Consider the following 19659-nt stretch of genomic DNA (forward strand, 5'->3'; position numbering starts at 1 on the left):
CAAAGAAAAACACTTTAGCTTTATATGTCCTTTCATACCACAAAAATGACAAACAGGTACAAAATTGTCCAGTTTTTGTCTTCGGAGGAATTTTCCTTAGTTGCAGATCTATTGGAATAGATGACAACCTTGTGTTCTCCGAAGAGCCACTTGTTCCTGCAAAACGGTTAGTTGTCACAACTGAAGGATAATTCACAGATTTTACAATAATCGTTTTCTTAGAGGATTTAGATCCATCAGATCCTCATCCCCTGAAATCACCAGCTCTTTTTCTTGCAGAGAGAACATGTAACGTCCTGGGTAACCAAGACTATTACAATGTGTGATTATAAAGGTGCAAAACTTGCTAATCAAGTCACATAGTTGAAAACGTGGTCCTAAAGTCGTAATTAGGTAAATTTTAAAAGGTTTTGGTCATAAACAGATAATTTCCATATAAAATGATTGTTTAATACATGAGATCCCAAAACAGGGTTTCAAAGACATATTTACAAAAATTCCAAAAGTTATAAATAACCATGGCCATTCTAATGGAAAAATATACATTTTAGGTTTCCGTCCCTGTATAAACTCTCGACCGTGGCGGCCGAGCAGCTGACAATGTACACATCGCCCCCAGAGCTCTCCAACTCATGGTTGAACCATCAATCCTTGCCTTTACCTGCACCATGTAGCACCCGTGAGCTGAGACCTAGCAAGAAAACTCTAATGCATAGCATAACCAAAAATAGTAATCAAATAACTCACAAATCATTATTCAAATACTCAATAGACTGCATCATTCACATAATCAGTAATATCAGTCAACAAACCAATAATTAACCATCCAGATAATGAGCATGCCACAATCATCAAATTAATATCAATAAACATTTCACACAATATCTAGGGTCGACGCCCTTAGGCTGCACCCTCTGTTTAAGTCACTGTCTTCAGCTCGCTTAGGCCGAGCCCAGTGTTCAACCCACTGACTTTGGCTCGCTTAGGCCAAGTTCAGTGATTATTTGATTAACCTCAGCTACCAGTGGTCAAGCCGCGTCCTGTGCGCAAATATTGATTCCGGCACTCTTAGGTCGTTTATCACATGTTCCCATGGCATAATACCATCTATGACATCACATACAAGTAAAGGGAACTCTTAGTCTCAACATAACCACATAACCAGGTGTAGTTTCTTACCTTTGATTCCGAGCGCTTTGGCTAATTGAAGCTACACTTGAGCACGATCCTAATCTGAGCCCTAGCAAAAACCTAGTCACAACCGTAAAATAGAACCATCATTAACTCAAATCCGTAACCTAACTTCGGGACCAATCCCAAGCCCTCGGGAAGCCCAATTCCACCAAATGGGGTGGTGGAATCGACCCCTGAGCCCCTAAGCAAAAACCCTAAGAAAAACACCAAAACCCCACTTCTGGAGGCAGGGTAGCGCTACAGCGCCACAAGGTGGGCGCTACAATGCTATAGACAGGGACAAAAAACCCCCCAGGAAAAGAAGCCTAGCGCTGTAGCGCTCCAAGGCTAGCGCTACAACGCTACAAATAACATGCATGAATTTTCTGGGTTTTCCTTCGAACTTCCCCGAGCCAAAGCTCTACCAAACCTCTCCAAAACTTATCCAACCTCAAAATTGACCTTACAACCCACTATAAACTCAACCAAAAACAACCCATCAAAATCAAAAGCTCAGCCAAAAACATCATCAAACACATAAATCACACTTGAGCTCAAGAGCTTAAGAACACCATCAAAAAACCAGAAACATAGAATTTTAAGGTTAGAATTGGTTACCTTAACTGAGAGAATCCGACCTTAGGTTGTTTCTATGCCCTTCCAGCCTTTAGTTCCTCAAATCCCCAAGCTCAAGCCCCTTGATCTTCATCCAAAACTCAAAATCAGAATCAACTTCTTCAAATTTAGAAAACTTAGACCAAACTGTTAAACCTTACCTTAACTTGAGCTAAATCCTGCTGAACTTCTAACCAGTCCAAGGATCAGAGTCCTAAGACCTTGCTTAGACTTTTCCCTGAGTTTCCAGCTCCAAAAACCACAAGAAATGGTGAGGAATGGGCAAACCGATTGGAAGAGAAAGAGGTAGACTTTTATGCTCTATTTTCTTCCTTTCCTCTTCCTTCCTTCTGATTCTATAGTTTTCTACAACTTCCACTAAAGACATCAGATATAACAAGTATATTTCTTAATCGACAAAAGACTCTTTTACCCCTCCCATTTAAATCAAGCCTTTTAGTCATTCTAGGGGCATTTTGGTCATTTGCTCTCAATTCCCACTAATTCCTCGAGTGTCCCTAACATTTACCACTTAATTACTGTCATCTAATTAATCACCAATTATTTTCCCCAATGCCTAATAATCTCCAATATATTTCCCAAGTTCCCAGAAAGACCCCCATGCTCCCCCGAGCCGAGTATAAATCCCCACCGTGACTATTTCGCTAAATCGCTCACTAGGATCGCCTCGAGCCACAAGCTGCAAATATATCCACATAATAATGTGGTCTCAACAATTTATCACATATAATTACATTTATGTCCTCAACGGGCCAAAATTACAAGCATGCCTTTAAGAGCAAAACAGGGCCCACATGCATATTTAATACTCATAAACATGCATCTAATCATACCCATATACTCAGCTAATCATGCATTTCATATAATCATGCATTTAATCATTTATTCACATAAATACCAATTATGCCCTCTCAGCACACTAATCAAGGTCCTTAATCCTTATTAGCAATTTTGGGTCGTTACAGAACATCATCCAAAAGTCAAGATATTGGATTGAGCATTTTGACACCTTTTCTCATAAGAATAAATTTCTTTACTCAAAGAATTAATTTCATTATTTTTAGAAGCAATAATCAATTCAAATTCTTTAATTTTTTTCAACTGATTTCTTGTTATTGCTAGCCATTAATCGATTCTCGGAGCGAACTTTCAGCCGTTGATCATACATTTTCTTTTAAGAATCTTTCAATGACTCCTCATCTAAGTCAAATTCATTAGAGTCAATGTTAGATTCTTCATCATTCTGAACAAAATTATTAAGGCATGCCAAATCCTTGGTATCAACTGAAGAGAAAACCACACATTTGTGAACAGAGGTTAAGGCAGCATTATTGTCTTCCTCATCACTTTGTTCAGAGTCTTGATCACTCCAAGTAGCTGTCATGACTTTATTTTTCTTTAAGGTATTGGCACACTCGGATTGAATGTGTCAAAATCCTTCACATTTCCTCCACTGAATAACCTCCTTGTTAGTTTCAAAGGTTTTAGAAAAATTACCTTTTGAGTTTTTGAGTATGGCCTTTTTGTTTCCCAATTGTTTCATGTACTTATGAATTTTTTTTGTTAACACAGCCATCTCATCATCCAAACTTTCTTTCTTCTTTCTGGAAGGTTTCAAGGCAATAGATTTCTCCTTGATTTCATCTATTTTACCTTTTTTTTTCTTTCTGATTTGTTGATTCAGCTTAAAAGTTCGAATTGAACCCATCAATTCTTCTACTTTTATTTTGTCTAGGTCTTTTGCTTCCTCAATTGCCATGAGCTTAGTCTGAAACCTATCAGGAAGAACTCTAACAATTTTTCAGATCAAACTCTTTCTTCAAGTTTCTCACCAATAACAAAATATTCGTTAGCAATATCTAACGATTTTCCATAAAATTCGATGAGGGTTTCATTTTTCATTCATTTTCAAATTTTCAAACTTTGTTGTGAGCATAACAAGCCTTTGACATCAATAGTTCCTTCAAATTGGGTTTTAAGAATTTGCCAAACCTCTTTGGTCGAAACACATGAAGAAATTAATCTAATGTAACCCTCCCCAACACCATAAAAAATTGCATGCCATGCTTTATTATAATTATGACTTGAAAGTTTATCTTTAGCATCTGTCCAATCTAGTTCAGATTTTACCTTAGTAATGTCATCGCTTTCTGTGGGAGGAGTCCAACCACTCAAGACTGCTCTCAAAGCCTTTTCATCTTGATATTTGATGAAGGATCTCATTCCATCTTTCCAATATGGATAGATAGAGTCATTGAGAAAAGGGGGCGAGTTATGGATCCTCCTTCTGTGAAAAAAGACATTGCAAGAACACAAAAGAAAAAACACAACAAATGGAATATACCAAGATCACACTTAGAAAGAAGTGTCCTGCTCTGATACCAATCGAAATTTCGTTTGTAGTAATTACCAAATTAATCAAAACAAGTTGTTTAATTAAGATGTGGAATGGTGAATGTTGAAATAGATTTCAGATCTATCGTGACAGAATGAGGGTTGGTCGTGACAGAAACTAAACATAATAAAAAGACAGTGCAAAAACAATAAATAACACACAAATTTTAATAAGGTACAGAAACTCTTTCTGATAACCTACTCCTTGGGACCACGCCCAGAGAATAAAACTAATTAATAAAAAATCACAAGTACAAAAATATTGACATAAACAAAACAAGACTCCCTATTGAGATTTGCTGCAACATTGTTGTACTTCTCTTCACTATTCTGATTATGATTGAAACGCCTAACCACTTGAACTTCCTGCAACGGTCAGCGACTGCTTGCATCCTCCCAAAGCAAGGCTTGTAAAAATCTCCTCCCAAAGACCTTAAGAATTGTGTTCAAATTACAAACTATATCAACTTATGAATGTGATATAGACACACCATAAAACTAAACACTCAGTATACTACAAGATCACACGAACAGTGTGAACTTGAATATTAACTATGAACTCTCACAAATATTATAATTCACTCAAAAAAAAAAAAAACAATACACCAAGTAGTTCACTTTTTCTCAAAGTCGTAATAACCTATTTATAGAGATCATTTTGTGCTCAGAAATGCTAAGAAAGAATCCACAATAAAAGCAAGAATATTTGATAATATTCTTGATTGATGAAAATTTGTCAATTAGTTGATTCTGTTCCGATAGCCACGCGAATCATGGGGACAACTTATTCCTGAGTTAGATCAGAATTTTCAAAAAATAGAAAATAAGTAATAACCTCTCCATGATTTTCATTTCCATCCTTAAAGAGTACAAAAATTAACAAGAAATATCCAGAAATGAATTCATAATATTTTCGTCATAAAACCTAGATAAAATTACTTTTATAAACATATTGTGAATATAAATATAACTAAGGAATATTTTCAAATCCCACCAAATAGTCCAAGGTATTTAAACCCGAAAATCACAATAAAAAGGACTTTAAATCATCTTTTAAATAAAAAATAAGTTTCCATAAATTTTCCAATTTATGATTTCACAATCTATCATAAATATATATATATATATATATGTATTTATCTCAAATATATACATTCATTATTTAACGTAATATTACCTCGTTCCATTCCAAATTGCTCTTTGTAATCAAGTGCTACACTTTAATACCACTCAAACATCAGGTCCATTTCAAGCTCATTAGGACCATCTTTGTTACTCAACTACATGTCAAGCTCAAGCCAAAGGCAAGTAGTTAAAGCTTCATCCGAGTGGGACACGAAACTAAGTGTAAACAATCTCTATTACTGGATATTGTCGAGCGATAGCCTAAGCCAACCCCTTGGCCAACATTCGAACAATCACTTGACACTATGTTGAACAAAATGACTAGGATTGTCAAGCATCGTAATTGACTTCCATGTCCTCAAAGATCCCAAATACTACTCTTAATATCAAGCAAAATAGTATATCATAGAAGCATTCGACATTAAAGGATGAAGAGTCAAAGGCGACATTAGCTCACGAAGCTGCATGAAGTAACAAATCTACGTCACCTAACTTTGGACCAATATTTTGGCCCTCACCACTCACCATTTTAGACCTTCTCTAGGTCTCTTAACATGATGATGAACAATGAATATCAACCAGAAACACATCTCAGTTTTCGCCAGTCGATGTAACTACTCTCTAAGCCAACTTAGCTTGACTCAGAGAGTAAGGGACAAACTGTAGTGGCCAGAAATTGCACCAGGCCTAGAAGACCCAATTGGACATTATAGCCCATTAAACGCCAATAAGTCGATTAAGTCAAGTCAGTAAAAAAGTTATCATGGGCAATCAAACCCATTCTCAGTCCCAAGTAGAGCGTAGCCCACTCACCAAGAGTACCTGTGGGCTTTCACCATGCCCTAAGCCCAAAAATACTATTCAAACATACCCTTCGAACATGTCAAACGCATGGGAGAAAGGCTTTCAGCTGGAGCAGTCTCCAGCTCGCCTAAGAGAATCGGTCTTCCTCCTAAAAAGGAGGAAGAGCACTTCTCATGTCCATTCTTCAAGAGATGGGCAACTTACCACTAATGCTTCTATAAATACAAGGGCCAAAGCCTCCTAAGGGAGGAAAAATTCACTCACAGAACTTCTACTCAAGCACTCACTTTATAGCTCTCAAATGCTCTATAGCACTACCAGATCGATCATTTAGATCAACCCATCGCCGCCACATTATGACGACTAAAAATGTTACAATTTAGTATACCACATAATAACTTCAAAATATAAAATTAAAATATGCTTTTTAGTCAAAAGAAACTAGAAGGTTACTTTTTATTCTAGTCTTCTCTAGTGATAGTGAAAAATAATATGACCACCTTAAAAGTAGATCGCGATGGTTTAACTCTTGAGCTCAAACGACTATCGATGTGACAAATAAAAGTTGGGAAAAATTACACATAGCACTGTAGATTTATTTTTTATTTTTTTGAAAAATGCAGAATTTTATAAAAAGTTACAAAAATACAGATAACTGTTTGTAACAATTATGTTATTGCTTGTTACAATTTTCTATTTAGTATGTAAATATTGTTTACAAAATTGTAACATATGGTTACAAACTTGTAAACTTTAGTTACAAATTTGTAAACTTTGGTTACAATAAAAATGTATTGTTACAAATTTGTAAACTTAGTTTACAAAAAAAATACTTTGTATTACGATTATGCCTCTTCGTATTTTTATAATTTTTTTGGATTCCGTATTTTTAGTACTATTTTTAAATCTTAGGCATTTTTGTAATTTCCCAAAAAGTTTTAAAGATGTGGAGTAGAGAGAAAATTATACAATTAAGTTTTAAAAAGATTATATTAAGTTCGAAAAACGTTATAAAAAAATATTAAATGTGTAAATATAATCATCAAAGTTAAAATTGTGAATAAAATGTAAAAATGGTTGCGATATGTAATTTTTCCTAAACTATTTGGGTATGTCTGTACTAGGGTAAACTTTTTTACTTTACCAACACGACACCAGTAGAGTACACTCCACTTTCACACACGTAAGCATCCTTCCTCTACGTTTTCAAGTACATGATAGTTTGAAGACTATTTAGGATTTTTATCCCCGAACTATTACCACTACCGTACCGTACCCCATAATTTTTTTCAAGTCGTTAAGAATTCCCCCTGAAATATTCACAGTGATGTAAAGTGGGACTTCTGTTAACTTTCATCACATATGGCTAACAGAAAGTTGACGTGGCTCTTTACTCGCTAATGTGTATTGGCCATGTCACACCACTTGTGTACTTTTAAATTAAAAATTAAAAATATATTATCTTATCAGAAATTAATGAATTAAATAATAAAAAAATTGATAATTTAAACCAAGGCTTGTAAAAATCTGCTCTTGAAGACCTTAAGAATTATGTTCAAATTACAGACTGTATCCGCTCATGAATGCGATATAGACACACAATAAACTAAACACTCAGTGTATTACAAGATCACGCGAACAGTGTGATCTTGAATACAAACTATGAACTCTCACAAATATTATAATTCACTCAATAAAACAATACACTAAGGAGATCACTTTTTCAAAAATCCCTAATAGCATATTTATAGAGATCATTTTGTGCTCAGAAGGGCTGAGAAAGAATCCATAATAAAAGCAAGAATATTTAATGATATTCTTGATTGATGAAGATTTGTCAATCAGTTGATTCTGTTCCGATAGCCACACGAATCATGGGGAAAACTTATTCCTGAGTCAGATCAAAATTAAAAAAAAATAGAAAATAAGTAATAACCTCTCCATGTTTTTTATTTCTTGCGGTCAACCATCCTTAGAGAGTATGAAAATTAACAAGGAATATCCATAAATGAATTCAAAATATTTTCCTCATAAAACCAAGATAAAATTTCCTTTTATAAACATATTGTGAATATAAATATAAGTAAGGAATATTTTCAAATCCCACCAAATAGTCCAAGATATTTAAACCCAAAAATCACAATATAAGGGAATTTAAATTATCTTTTAAATAAAAAATATATTTCCATATCCAATTTTGGATTTCACAGTCTTTCATAAATATATATATGTATTTATCTCAAATATATATATTCATTATTTAACGTAATATTATCTCATTCCATTCCAAATTGCTCTTTGTAATCTAGTGCTACACTTCAATACCACTCAAACATCAGGTCCATTTCAAGCTCATTAGGACAATCTTCGTTACTCAACTACATGTCAAGCTCAAGCCAAAGGCAAGCAGCTAAAGCTTCATTCGAGTGGGATATGAAACTAAGTGTAAACCATCTCTATTACTGGTTACTGTTGAGCGATAGCCTAAGCCAACCCCTTGTCGAACATTCGAACAATCACTTGACACTATGTCGAACAAAATGACTAGGATTGTCGAGCATCGTAATTGACTTCCATGTCCTCAAAGATCCCAAATACTACTCCTAATATCGAGAAAAATAGTATGTCACTGAAGCATTCAGAATTAAAGGGCGAAGACTCAAAGGCGACACTAGCTCATGAAGTAACAAATCTATGTCACCTAACTTTGGACTAATCTTTTGGCCCTCACCACTCGCCATTTTAGACCTTCTCTAGGTCTCTTAAAATGATGTTGAACAATGAATATCAATAAAAAACACATCTCAATTTTCGCGAGTCGACATAACTACTCTCCAAGCCAACTTAGCTTGACTCAGAGAGTAAGAGACAAACTGTAGTGGCCAAAAATCGCACCAGGCCTAGAAGACCCAATTGGACATTATAGCTCATTAAACGCTAATAAGTCCATTATGTCAAGTCAGTAAAAAAGTTATCATGGGCAACCATGCCCATTGTTAATCTCAAGTAGAGCGTAGCCCACTCACCAAGATTACCTGTGGGCTTTGACTACGCCCTAAGCCCAAAAATACTATTCAAACATACCCTTCGAGCATGTCAAACACGTGGGAGAAAGGCTATCAGCTGTAGCAGTCTCCAGCTCGCCCAAGAGAATCGGTCTTCCATCTAAAAAGGAGGAAGAGCATTTCTCACGTCCATTCTTCAAGAGCTGGGAAACTGACCACTAATGCTTCTATAATACAAGGGCCAAAGCCTCTTTAGGGAGGACGAATTCACTCACAGAACTTCTACTCAAGCACTCAATTTATAGCTCTCAAACGCTCTTTGGCACTACTATACCGATCATTTAGATCAACCCATTGCTGCCACATTACGACGACTAAAAATGTTACTATTTAGTATACCACATAATAACTTCAAAATATAAAATTAAAATATACTTTTTAGTCAAAAGAAACTAGAAGGTTACTTTTTATTTTAGTCTTCTCTAGTGATAGTGAAAAAATATATGACCACCTTGAAAGTAGATCGTGATGGTTTAACTCTTGAGCTCAAACGACTATCGATGTGACAAAAAAAAGTTGGGAAAAATTACACATAGCACTATAGATTTAAAAAAAATTGAAAAATACAGATTTTATAAAAAATTACAAAAATGCAGATAACAGTTTGTAACAATTATGTTATTGCTTGTTACAATTTTCTATTTAGTATGAAAATGATGTTTACAAAATTGTAACATATGGTTACAAGCTTGTAAACTTTAGTTACAAATTCGTAAACTTTGGTTATAATAAAAATATATTGTTACAAATTTGTAAACTTAGTTTACAAAAAAAAAAAAAAAACTTTGTATTACGATTATGTCTCTCCATATTTTTATAATTTTTTCAAATTCTGTATTTTTAGTACTTTTTTTTTTAAATCTTAGGCATTTTTGTAATTTCCCAAAAAGTTTTAAAGATGTGGAGTAGAGAGAAAATTGTACAATTGAGTTTTAAAAAGTTTATATTAAGTTCAAAAAACTTTTTAAAAAAATGTTAAATGTGTAAATATAATAATCAAAGTTAAAATTGTGTATAAAATGTAAAAATTGTTGCGAGATGTAATTTTTCCTAAACTATTTGGGTATTTCTGTGCTAGGGTAAACTTTTTTACTTTACCAACACGACATCAGTATAGTACACTCCACTTTCACACACACGTATGCATCCCTCCTCCACGTTTTCAAGTACATGATAGTTTAAAGACTATTTATATTTTTTTTTACCCATGAACTATTACCACTACCGTATCGCCCCCTAATTTTTTCAAGTTGTTAAAAATTTCCCCTGAAATATTCACAGTGATATAAAGTGGAATTTCTGTTAACTTTCATCACATATGGCTAACAGAATGTTGACGTGGCTCTTTACTCGCTAATGTGTATTGGTCACATCAGCGCCACACATGTACTTTTAAATTAAAAATTCTATTATCTTATTAAAAATTAATGAATTAAATAATAAAAAATAAAATTAATAAATTAAATCATATTTTATATGTTAAAAAAAAAAGTAAAACCCGATTTAGAAAAATAATTACATTTATAATAAAAAATTAAAATCTAATTTTCAAATATATAACTAAAACTAAATTAAATTCAAAAGTAAACTTAAATATAACTAAAATTAATAACAATCACATAAATATAATTAGATCTTTCCAAAGAAAAAAAAGACCAAAATTAAAAAAAAAAATAGAATTAGTTCATCTAACCTAGATTCACTGGAAAAAAAATTAATATCATTGCTTCAATCTAAAATCCAAATCATTCAAATCCAACCTATTAATATAGTATTCAAAATAAAAAAACTCAATATCATTTTTTTTATTTCATGAGAAGTATTAGATTTCAAATCAGATTCAAAACAAAAACTTTAACATCACATAATCAAAATCTCAATTAGAGAAATCGATAACACCAAAACTACAAATAACAAGTTTGCTTTCGAAATCCCAATAAAAAATCGATAACATAAGAACTGAAGCTTGAGAAAAGCTCGACCAAGACTGAAGCTAGTTCAACCAACACCCAAAATGGAAGAATTGAGATTTTTACAACACATCAATACAACAATATTGATTGAACAGATTTCACAACACATCCAAAAATTTAGAAAATGTATATAATATCAACATACAACACCATATCTGAAACTCAATCTAATAAATAAAAAAATATATGAGACAAACCAAGGCTCGTCGATTTGATAGCCCCATCACTAGAAGCTCTTCGTTTAACATCTTCATTTTCTCCATCTGGTGTTGTTGGAGGTGTTGAGTCCCATTTGTTTCTTAGATCCGCAATGAACTTCCATGGATGATTGGGTGGAAGGGGACGTGGCTGGGTGGAAGGAGGCGACATGGGGCCTGGGTGTTGGGGCTCGACAATGGCGCAAATCGGATGGTCCAGATTTGGAAAGGGTCGATGATGGTTGGGGCTCATTCGACGCTAGCTGGACGGGGACAACAATGCAAGGGGGTCAGCAGTCACGGTTCTTGCAGATTGAGAAGGGAAGAAGATGGAGGAGGGACGAAGAAGAAGATGATTAATTAATGGGATATTTGCGGCATAAGTACCAATGTTTGGGTTTTGTATGCGGCATAGACCCAATGTTTATTTTTAGTGGCAAAAGTACCCAAAGTCAGTAAAATTGTAATTCCGTCAGCCTCCTCCGTTAGGTTCCGTTTCGTGATGACTGGACCAACACGTGTCACTTCGTGATTGGTCCAACTCAATAATTGTACGCCCTGATTAGCGAGCTAAGATGCGGCCTAATCATGACTACCACGTGGACATCCCCAAGACCGGAGCTGCCACCGAAAGATCCTACTCCTTAGCTCGAGGTAACCTAAGGGTTCGCCAAGATTGCCTAAGGACTGAGTCCGGACTCAGAAGGCCGCAGGTCGAGTGAAGTATCCAGCTCGTGATACGAGCTAGAGATGGAGGCTATGACCCTTTATAAAGTCAACCACGCAAGGTAAACGTGCATATATCAGATATCACGTGTCTGATATATCCCTGACTTCTCGGACACGCAGCGCGAACGTGCGTATTCAGACACCCACGACTGGGTTGGGCCATGCGGCCCATTATCTCCTTACCTATTGATTTGACCACACTTATGTGTCAGGTTTAGAAATTAATCATGAATGTCACAGAGTTGACATGATAGGTAAGAAGGTCACGGGATGACCTTCTTACCAACTCCCAGGTGCCATCTCCTATAAATATGGAGACCCTGGGAGTTACAAAGGGTTGGAGTCTCTATTGTAAGAAATACCCTGTAAAAAAATACCCAGCATATAGCAATAATATTGACTAGTGGAGTAGAAGGATTTTAACCTTTGAACCACTTAAAAAACGTATTTTGAGTCACCATTTCATTTCCAAGATCATTCATCTATTTCGGTTCAACATAAGCACTAATCCCTTTATCTTCTTTTCTTAATTACCTGTTGGTGAAGAACCGCGTCAACAGTTTGGTGCTTTCATTGAGAGTAAGTCAGATTAGTGTTGTCGCAAACATCCAACTATGGTGACTACTCGATCCAGGCACGGCAACGAGACGGAACAACATGATGGGCAGGAGGCTCATCATATTGCCATCCCTGGTGAACAAGTTCCCGAAGTCCAGCAGCGGCTAGGAAAATAGCCGGCGGGCCAAGATGACACCGGAAGTTCGGCGCCCCGGCCACCTAATCCAAACCCATGTTATTACACTGCGGTGGAGATGGAGAATGCTTAACTGAGGAGCTAGCTAGCAATAGCTAACCAGCAGATCAAGGATGTGTTGGCCCGACTACCCCCTCTCACAACCGACGCTAACGCCGGAGAGAGGCAAGGCAAGGCTCCTAAGTCTCGCCGGGGTAATCGGTCAAGGCATAGCCGCTCGGACAGACTTTCGACAGCCAACTCTACTCCTTCATCACATCATCGAGAGGCAAACTTCGGAGAAATGCCTAGAGCCGAACAACAGCAGTATAGCCGTTCGGTCAGGACGTCGACTCCTAGCTCCCAACCAGCCTCGAGCGCGCCTAAGAGAGCTCGAGGAAATTCCAGAAGGAGATCCGGGGAGGGCTCGCAACATCAGCCCGTCCCCAACAGCCACCCTGCGCCTCGTCCAGATCGCCAGGCGCGGGACCCGCAGGTGGGCAGGACTGAAAGGCCCCCACCTAACTTAATCCATCCAGACGGAACCAGGATCGCCTCTTTGGTCAGGCATCCTCCGTCTCCAATCAGATATCCATCTCCTCCTCGGCCCGTACGAGATATCCCAGCCTACGGAAGTAGCAGGAGAAACCCGCCGTCAGCCGGACCTTCCCGACGTAGCAGGGCGCTGAGGGAAAGCCCGGATCCTCACCACCAGAGGCGGACTCCAAGCCTATCTAACAGGAGCTACTGGACCGGCAGTCACCGGAGTGATCTCTTTGGCGGAGACCTGCGTCAGCGTTTGAGTTTGGCACAAAGTCCTCAAACCACCCAGGGAGGCGACCTGTGAGATCGCCTTAACTCCCATAGAGGGGAGCAAGTAGGAGGTGACAGCCATGCTCGCTCAGGGGGAGCCCTGTCTGAAGTACGTAACTGGGAGAATGCCCCAAATAACCTATCTCAAGATAGGAGGGGCAATAACCCACCAAATATGTACAATGGATCCAGAGCTGTTGAACAACCCCGGAATAACCAGGGAAATCAGGACAAAACCCTCGAGCGCCTGGCTCAGATGGAGGAGCTGATGAGGAAGCTCCTGTCGGAGAAAGAGAAAGATGAGAACGATTCGGGGGACGAGATGGAGCTCTTCCCCCCCAGCATAGCGGCAACGGCATACCCACCTGGTTTCCGTATGCCGCACCTGTCAAAGTTCAATGGGGACGGAGACCCGTCGGATCATCTGGGGATGTTCAACACCCTGATGATGGCCCACAACATCAGCCCCGAGCTGAGATGTTTGGTCTTTCCTTCCACCCTGACCGGACCAGCCAGGCAGTGGTTCAAGCAAGGCAAAAGACAGTCAATTAGCTCCTGGAAAACTTTCTCGGCTGACTTCAAGAGGGCATTCCGAGCCTCCCAGGCTGCCCGCGTTCAGGCCGACTCTCTGGCTAACGTGAGGCAGCAGCCCAGCGAAACTCTGAAGGCTTACCTGAGCAGATTCGCGAACGTCGCTGCTCGGGCCAGAGATGCGGATGACAGCTCCAAACTTGTAACGCCCTACTACCTTAGAGCCGTTACTTAGTGAGTTTAAAATAGAAATCGTGCTTTTCAATGACTCTAAGTGGTTTCTAAAACCAAAAGTGTGGATAAATTAGAATTTGAGGCTGTACTCTTTTAAAATGTTTAACTTCATTGAAAACGTTAAGTATAAACATCTGGGATCCCAAAATAAGGTTTACAAAATATTTACAACTCAAAAATAGATTTACACTTGATCAGTTATCAAAAGAATGATCTAATACAGCCATATACAAAATGCCCCCAACCAAAGCAGTCGGGCAGGCCGAACATGTACGCGCCGCCCCCACGCTCTCCATACTCATGGCCGGTTGACTGACTCCTTGCTTTTACCTGCCACACGGAGCACCCGTGAGCCGAAGCCCAGCAAGAAAACCCAAATACTACATAACATATGCAAATCATAAAGCTGGCATAATTCACTGATAATAGGAAAACCATCATAATAAACAAGTACGGCCATGCCGCCCCAGAGGCCTTACCAAAGCCTGGGGTTTCGGTTCTCACCGCGAGGATAACTCATGTATCCCTTGGGTCCCACCCTGATTATAAGCATCCCATGTGCTGAGTGTTACTTTCGGCCCCACGGCCGTACCCGGCCTATGCCGCTCTCGGCCCATGCCGTTCATTACATTGTAATCACACATATAGCACATTCGAAATAATCATTCACACACATCATGATTCATTTAAGATTAAACATTTGCACATAATACAATCTCGGGCCATGCCCTGCAATCACACAGTGGGGGGCCATGCCCTATTCTCGGGTGTTATGGTTTTCTTACTTGTATCCCGAGCTTTCCGATGCACCACGGTCACGAGCACGGTCCACTAGCACGAGCCTTTCCCAAATCCTCAAGAGTAGAATCCACCCTAAAAGTTCCTTGATCTCCTCCTAAGCTTCCCACTTCAGCCCCTTCTACACCTCTTCTTCTTTCTTCTTCTTGCCCTAGCCTTTCTCTCCTCTTCTTTTCCTTCTCTTCTAATTTTATCAAAACCACAAGTGAACCCAAATGCCCAAACCGTATCCCCCTAAATCCCAGCTGCAAAATGTCTATTACCCTAGCCAAAAGACCATTTTACCCCTTCTTCATAACCCTTCCTAACTAAACCTTCAAGGGCACCTAAGTCCTTTCACTTTTATTTCATTTCTACCATTTTCTATCTAAAACTTGTTACTCACAGCAGTTACAATTGGTTACCCCGGTTACCCAATTACCAATAACTAACCACTCATTCTCAACTCACTTATAAGATTCCCGAAGTACCCCTAGGCTCCTCCCGAGCCGGGTACAACATCCTGTTGTGACTTTTGGACTAAATGGCTCACTAGGACCGTCTCGATGCGTGCATCCTGATAAAAACACCACCTCACATGGAACCATTCACATAGTACAAGTATCACAGTTATGCCCTATCATGGCCAGATTACAATCATGCTCATTCTAAGACAATCAGGTCTACATGCATACTAATTCACATAGTCATGCATCTCAAATAATCAATTAGTCATACAACGTGCATTAAATGATAATCATGCATAAAACTCAATAAAAACACACACCAAATCCCATCATGCCCTCCAGGCACACTACTCCAGGCCCTTAAGCCTTAACACTGAATTTGGGTCGTTACAAAACTCATGGCCATGAGAACCGGAATCCTCGTCGGAGGAGAGCTCTGGAAGGATATACAAAGGAAGGGAGTTTGTAACGCCCCAACTCCAGGGACCGTTACGGTGTGCCTTGCAAACAGTGCTAAACTCGCTAATCGAGTCGTTTGGCCAAAATCGTGAACTAAGTATGATTAGCGGTTTAGGGATTAAAAACTTTGGTTAAGATGTAACGTTTCACTAGAACGTTTAACATATACATTGGGATCCCGAAAATATAAATTTCAGAGTTTATTACAGAAAATATTTACATCAAGCCGTTCTAAGCGGCAAAACAGGGTTCAACCCTAGTTCCACTTTAAACCTCGGCCGTGGCGGACGAGCAGCTGCATATGTACACGTCATCACCTAAGCTATCCAACTCAAGGATGGTCCAACTTCCTCTTGCCTTTACCTGCACCACGTAGCACCCGTGAGCCATAGCCCAGCAAGAAAACACAATAAAGCATGATATAATATCAACAACGATCATAATAACCACTCAGGACTATCAGTCCAAGCAAATAGGTGACAATAGCCAAAAGTCACAATAATGAGCATCGCTCCTTCTAGCCATGTGATGATAGGGTCACCAGGGCTTAACCGATAAGTGATCCTTCCTTAAGTTTGATTAGGACAGGTGCAAGGTGATTAGTCACCAACATAACCTTCCTCACGACTCTAGAGTCGAAACTATGGACAACGTCCCTTAGCCATGTGACAAACGGTCACCGGGGTCATATACCTTGGCTATAGTCATCTGGTCGTAGACCAGGCAAGCGCTTATAAGTTCTTCGACCTTAGGGTCGGTCCCACATTAATGCCATGGAGCTATTCAATGCGTGATCATCGACCTTAGGGTCGGTCTAGCATTAGTGCCTTAGGGCCACTCAATGCACGATTCTCGACTTTAGAGTCGGTCTAGCATTAATGCCATAGAGCCATTCAATGCATGATTCATCGACCTTAGGGTCGGTCTAGCATTAATGCCATAGAGCCATTCAGTGCATGATTCTCGATTTTAGAATCGGTCCCTGACTAGTTAGTGTCATACACAAGTAAGTCATGCCGCCAATCATATATCACATGTTCCATATCCTTAAACAAGGTACTCAGCATGCTTACTAAACAGGTATTAGTACAACTAGGACCATGCACAAACACAGAGGCTCAAGCTCTGAACGATATCATACTCAGTATATGAAGCATGTCCCAATCACATGTTTCTCATGCATTATATGCAATATATCCAGCAATCCAACATGCACCAATAACAGCCATACATGTCACGTTTAATAGTCAACCAACATGCATTAAGAATAGCCATGCATGTCATACATAATAATCAACTGACATGCATCAATAATAACCACACATGTCATACTCATTAATCAACCAACATGCATCATAATAACCATGCATGTCATACATAATAATCAATCGACATGCATCAATAATAACCATGCATGTCTCATATACACAGGGTGCAGTTTTCTTACCTCATATTCGAGCTAGAACGATTTAAAGAACGACCCTTGAGAACGATCAACCTTTAAGCCCTTAGCGGTCACCTAGTCATAACCAAATATAAAACCTCATCAAAATGAGTAATTAAATGCTTCCAAACCCAACCCAAGCCTCCGGAACATCGAATCCCACTCAACTAAGTAGTAGGATCGATCCTAGGCCCTTAGAGTTAAGTTTCCATCACAAAAACACACTTTTGGGCAATTTTTCCCTTAAGGGCCATGGCCCTAAATGGACCATGCCGCGGCCCGCCCCCTTGGCAGAGCCTTCTCCACCTTCCTCAAGCTAGGGCCGCGGCCCAACTTCGCACCAGCCATTTTTCTTCGTTTTTCCACTTCTAAAACCTTCCAAAAACCCATCTAAACATCTCCAAATCACCAAATCAAAGTTACCAAACTTCCCAATGGTCCAAAACCACCAAAACCTGAAGCTCAAACCAGCCAAAAACTCAACAATTGCCAAAGTCCAATTCTAAGCGTAAAAACTTAAGAAACTCAAAACTTAACTTAAAAACAGAACACACCATTAAATTCATAACTGGAACTCACCTCGAACACGGTTTTGAATCCCCTTTAATGAGTGAAACAAGTCCCCTAGATGCCACCTTTGATTTCCTAGCTCAAAACCTCATGATGGCCTCAAGAACACCAAAGAAGGATGAAGGGAAGGTAGTGTACGGAAAGGGAAGAGGATAACCTCTGTTTTATCTCTGTTTTAATCTACAACTTTCCACAGCCAGCAGCCTTTAAATCATATATATCCAAAACCCAAAATGACCAAAATACCCTTAAGCCAATAAAAGCCTTTAAACCATTTCAAGGGTAAAATTGGTACTTTCCACCTATCCCGTTAATCATAATTAACGCTTCCCAATCCCCACTAATCTCCATATTCCCAAATATCAATAAATCATATCCCATTACCCTTTAATTCCCGGTAATGCTCTAATCATTAAATTCACCCCGAGACTCTCCCCGAGCCCCGAACTTAAACCCGTTATGACTAGACCGAACACTTACATCTCATGATCATCTCATGTCGATTAGCTCGAACCAATCCACCTTATAGTGTGGCTATATTAAGTAATCACAGGCATGCACCCAAAATATACAATTACGCCCACAGTGGCCCAAATTACCAAAATACCCTCACAGTTAACATATGAGCCCATATGCATGCATTCACCATCATGTAATAATATAACTCACATAAACATGCATATAATCATTAAATACTATAATAAATCAATTATGGCCCTCCCGGCCTCCTAATCAAGGTCCTAAACCTCATTAGGAAATTTGGGGCATTACAGAGTTAGCTCGGTTAATGAATTCCTTAATAGGGCCCAGGAATGGATCAACTTGGAGGAGGCCGAAGCCTCAGCTGCAGGGACCAGCCAGGTCCCTGAGCAGCCCGCTAGAGTGGGGACGGAGGTCGTGGCAGTGACCCAGAACGTCACACAGAACAACCAGCCCGGTGGAGGCAAAAGAAAGGGGAATGGTGAGGGCAGCCAGCACGGCCCGAAGAAGAATAAGTCCGTAGACAAGTTCAAGCCCGTCTTCGCGACTTATACAGAGCTCACCCAGTCTAGGGAGAATATCTTCCTAGCTAACTCTACTCGCCTCCCCTGGAAGAGGCCAGAGCCGTTGAAGCACCAAAAAGGGAAGAGAGACACCTCCAAGTTTTGTCGTTTTCATAACGACGTTGGCCACAATACCGACGATTGTAGGCATCTAAAATATGAGATCGAGACTCTCATCCGAGCCGGCCCCTTGGCTCAGTACGCGCGGAACAGGGTTCCAGCAAGTCGGCCTGCTCCAGAAGTCCTGGCCAGTCAGCCCGGGTCTCGGGTAGATCAGGACGTCCCTCCTCCCGTGATAGGAGGGGAGATATCCACCATCTCTGGAGGTCCGCATATGGTTGGCATGAGCAGGGCCGCCTAGAAGAGATACGTGAACGAACTCAAGGCGCATAACGGAGTAGAGTTCATCCCGGAACAGCGTCAGCCAAAGCAGCGGCGATTGGAGAGACAACCGATTATTTTTACGGAAGAAGATGCGGGTCATGTCCAGTT

Source organism: Humulus lupulus, chromosome 2, assembly GCF_963169125.1.
Source record: "Humulus lupulus chromosome 2, drHumLupu1.1, whole genome shotgun sequence".
Classification (NCBI taxonomy): Eukaryota; Viridiplantae; Streptophyta; class Magnoliopsida; order Rosales; family Cannabaceae; genus Humulus; species Humulus lupulus.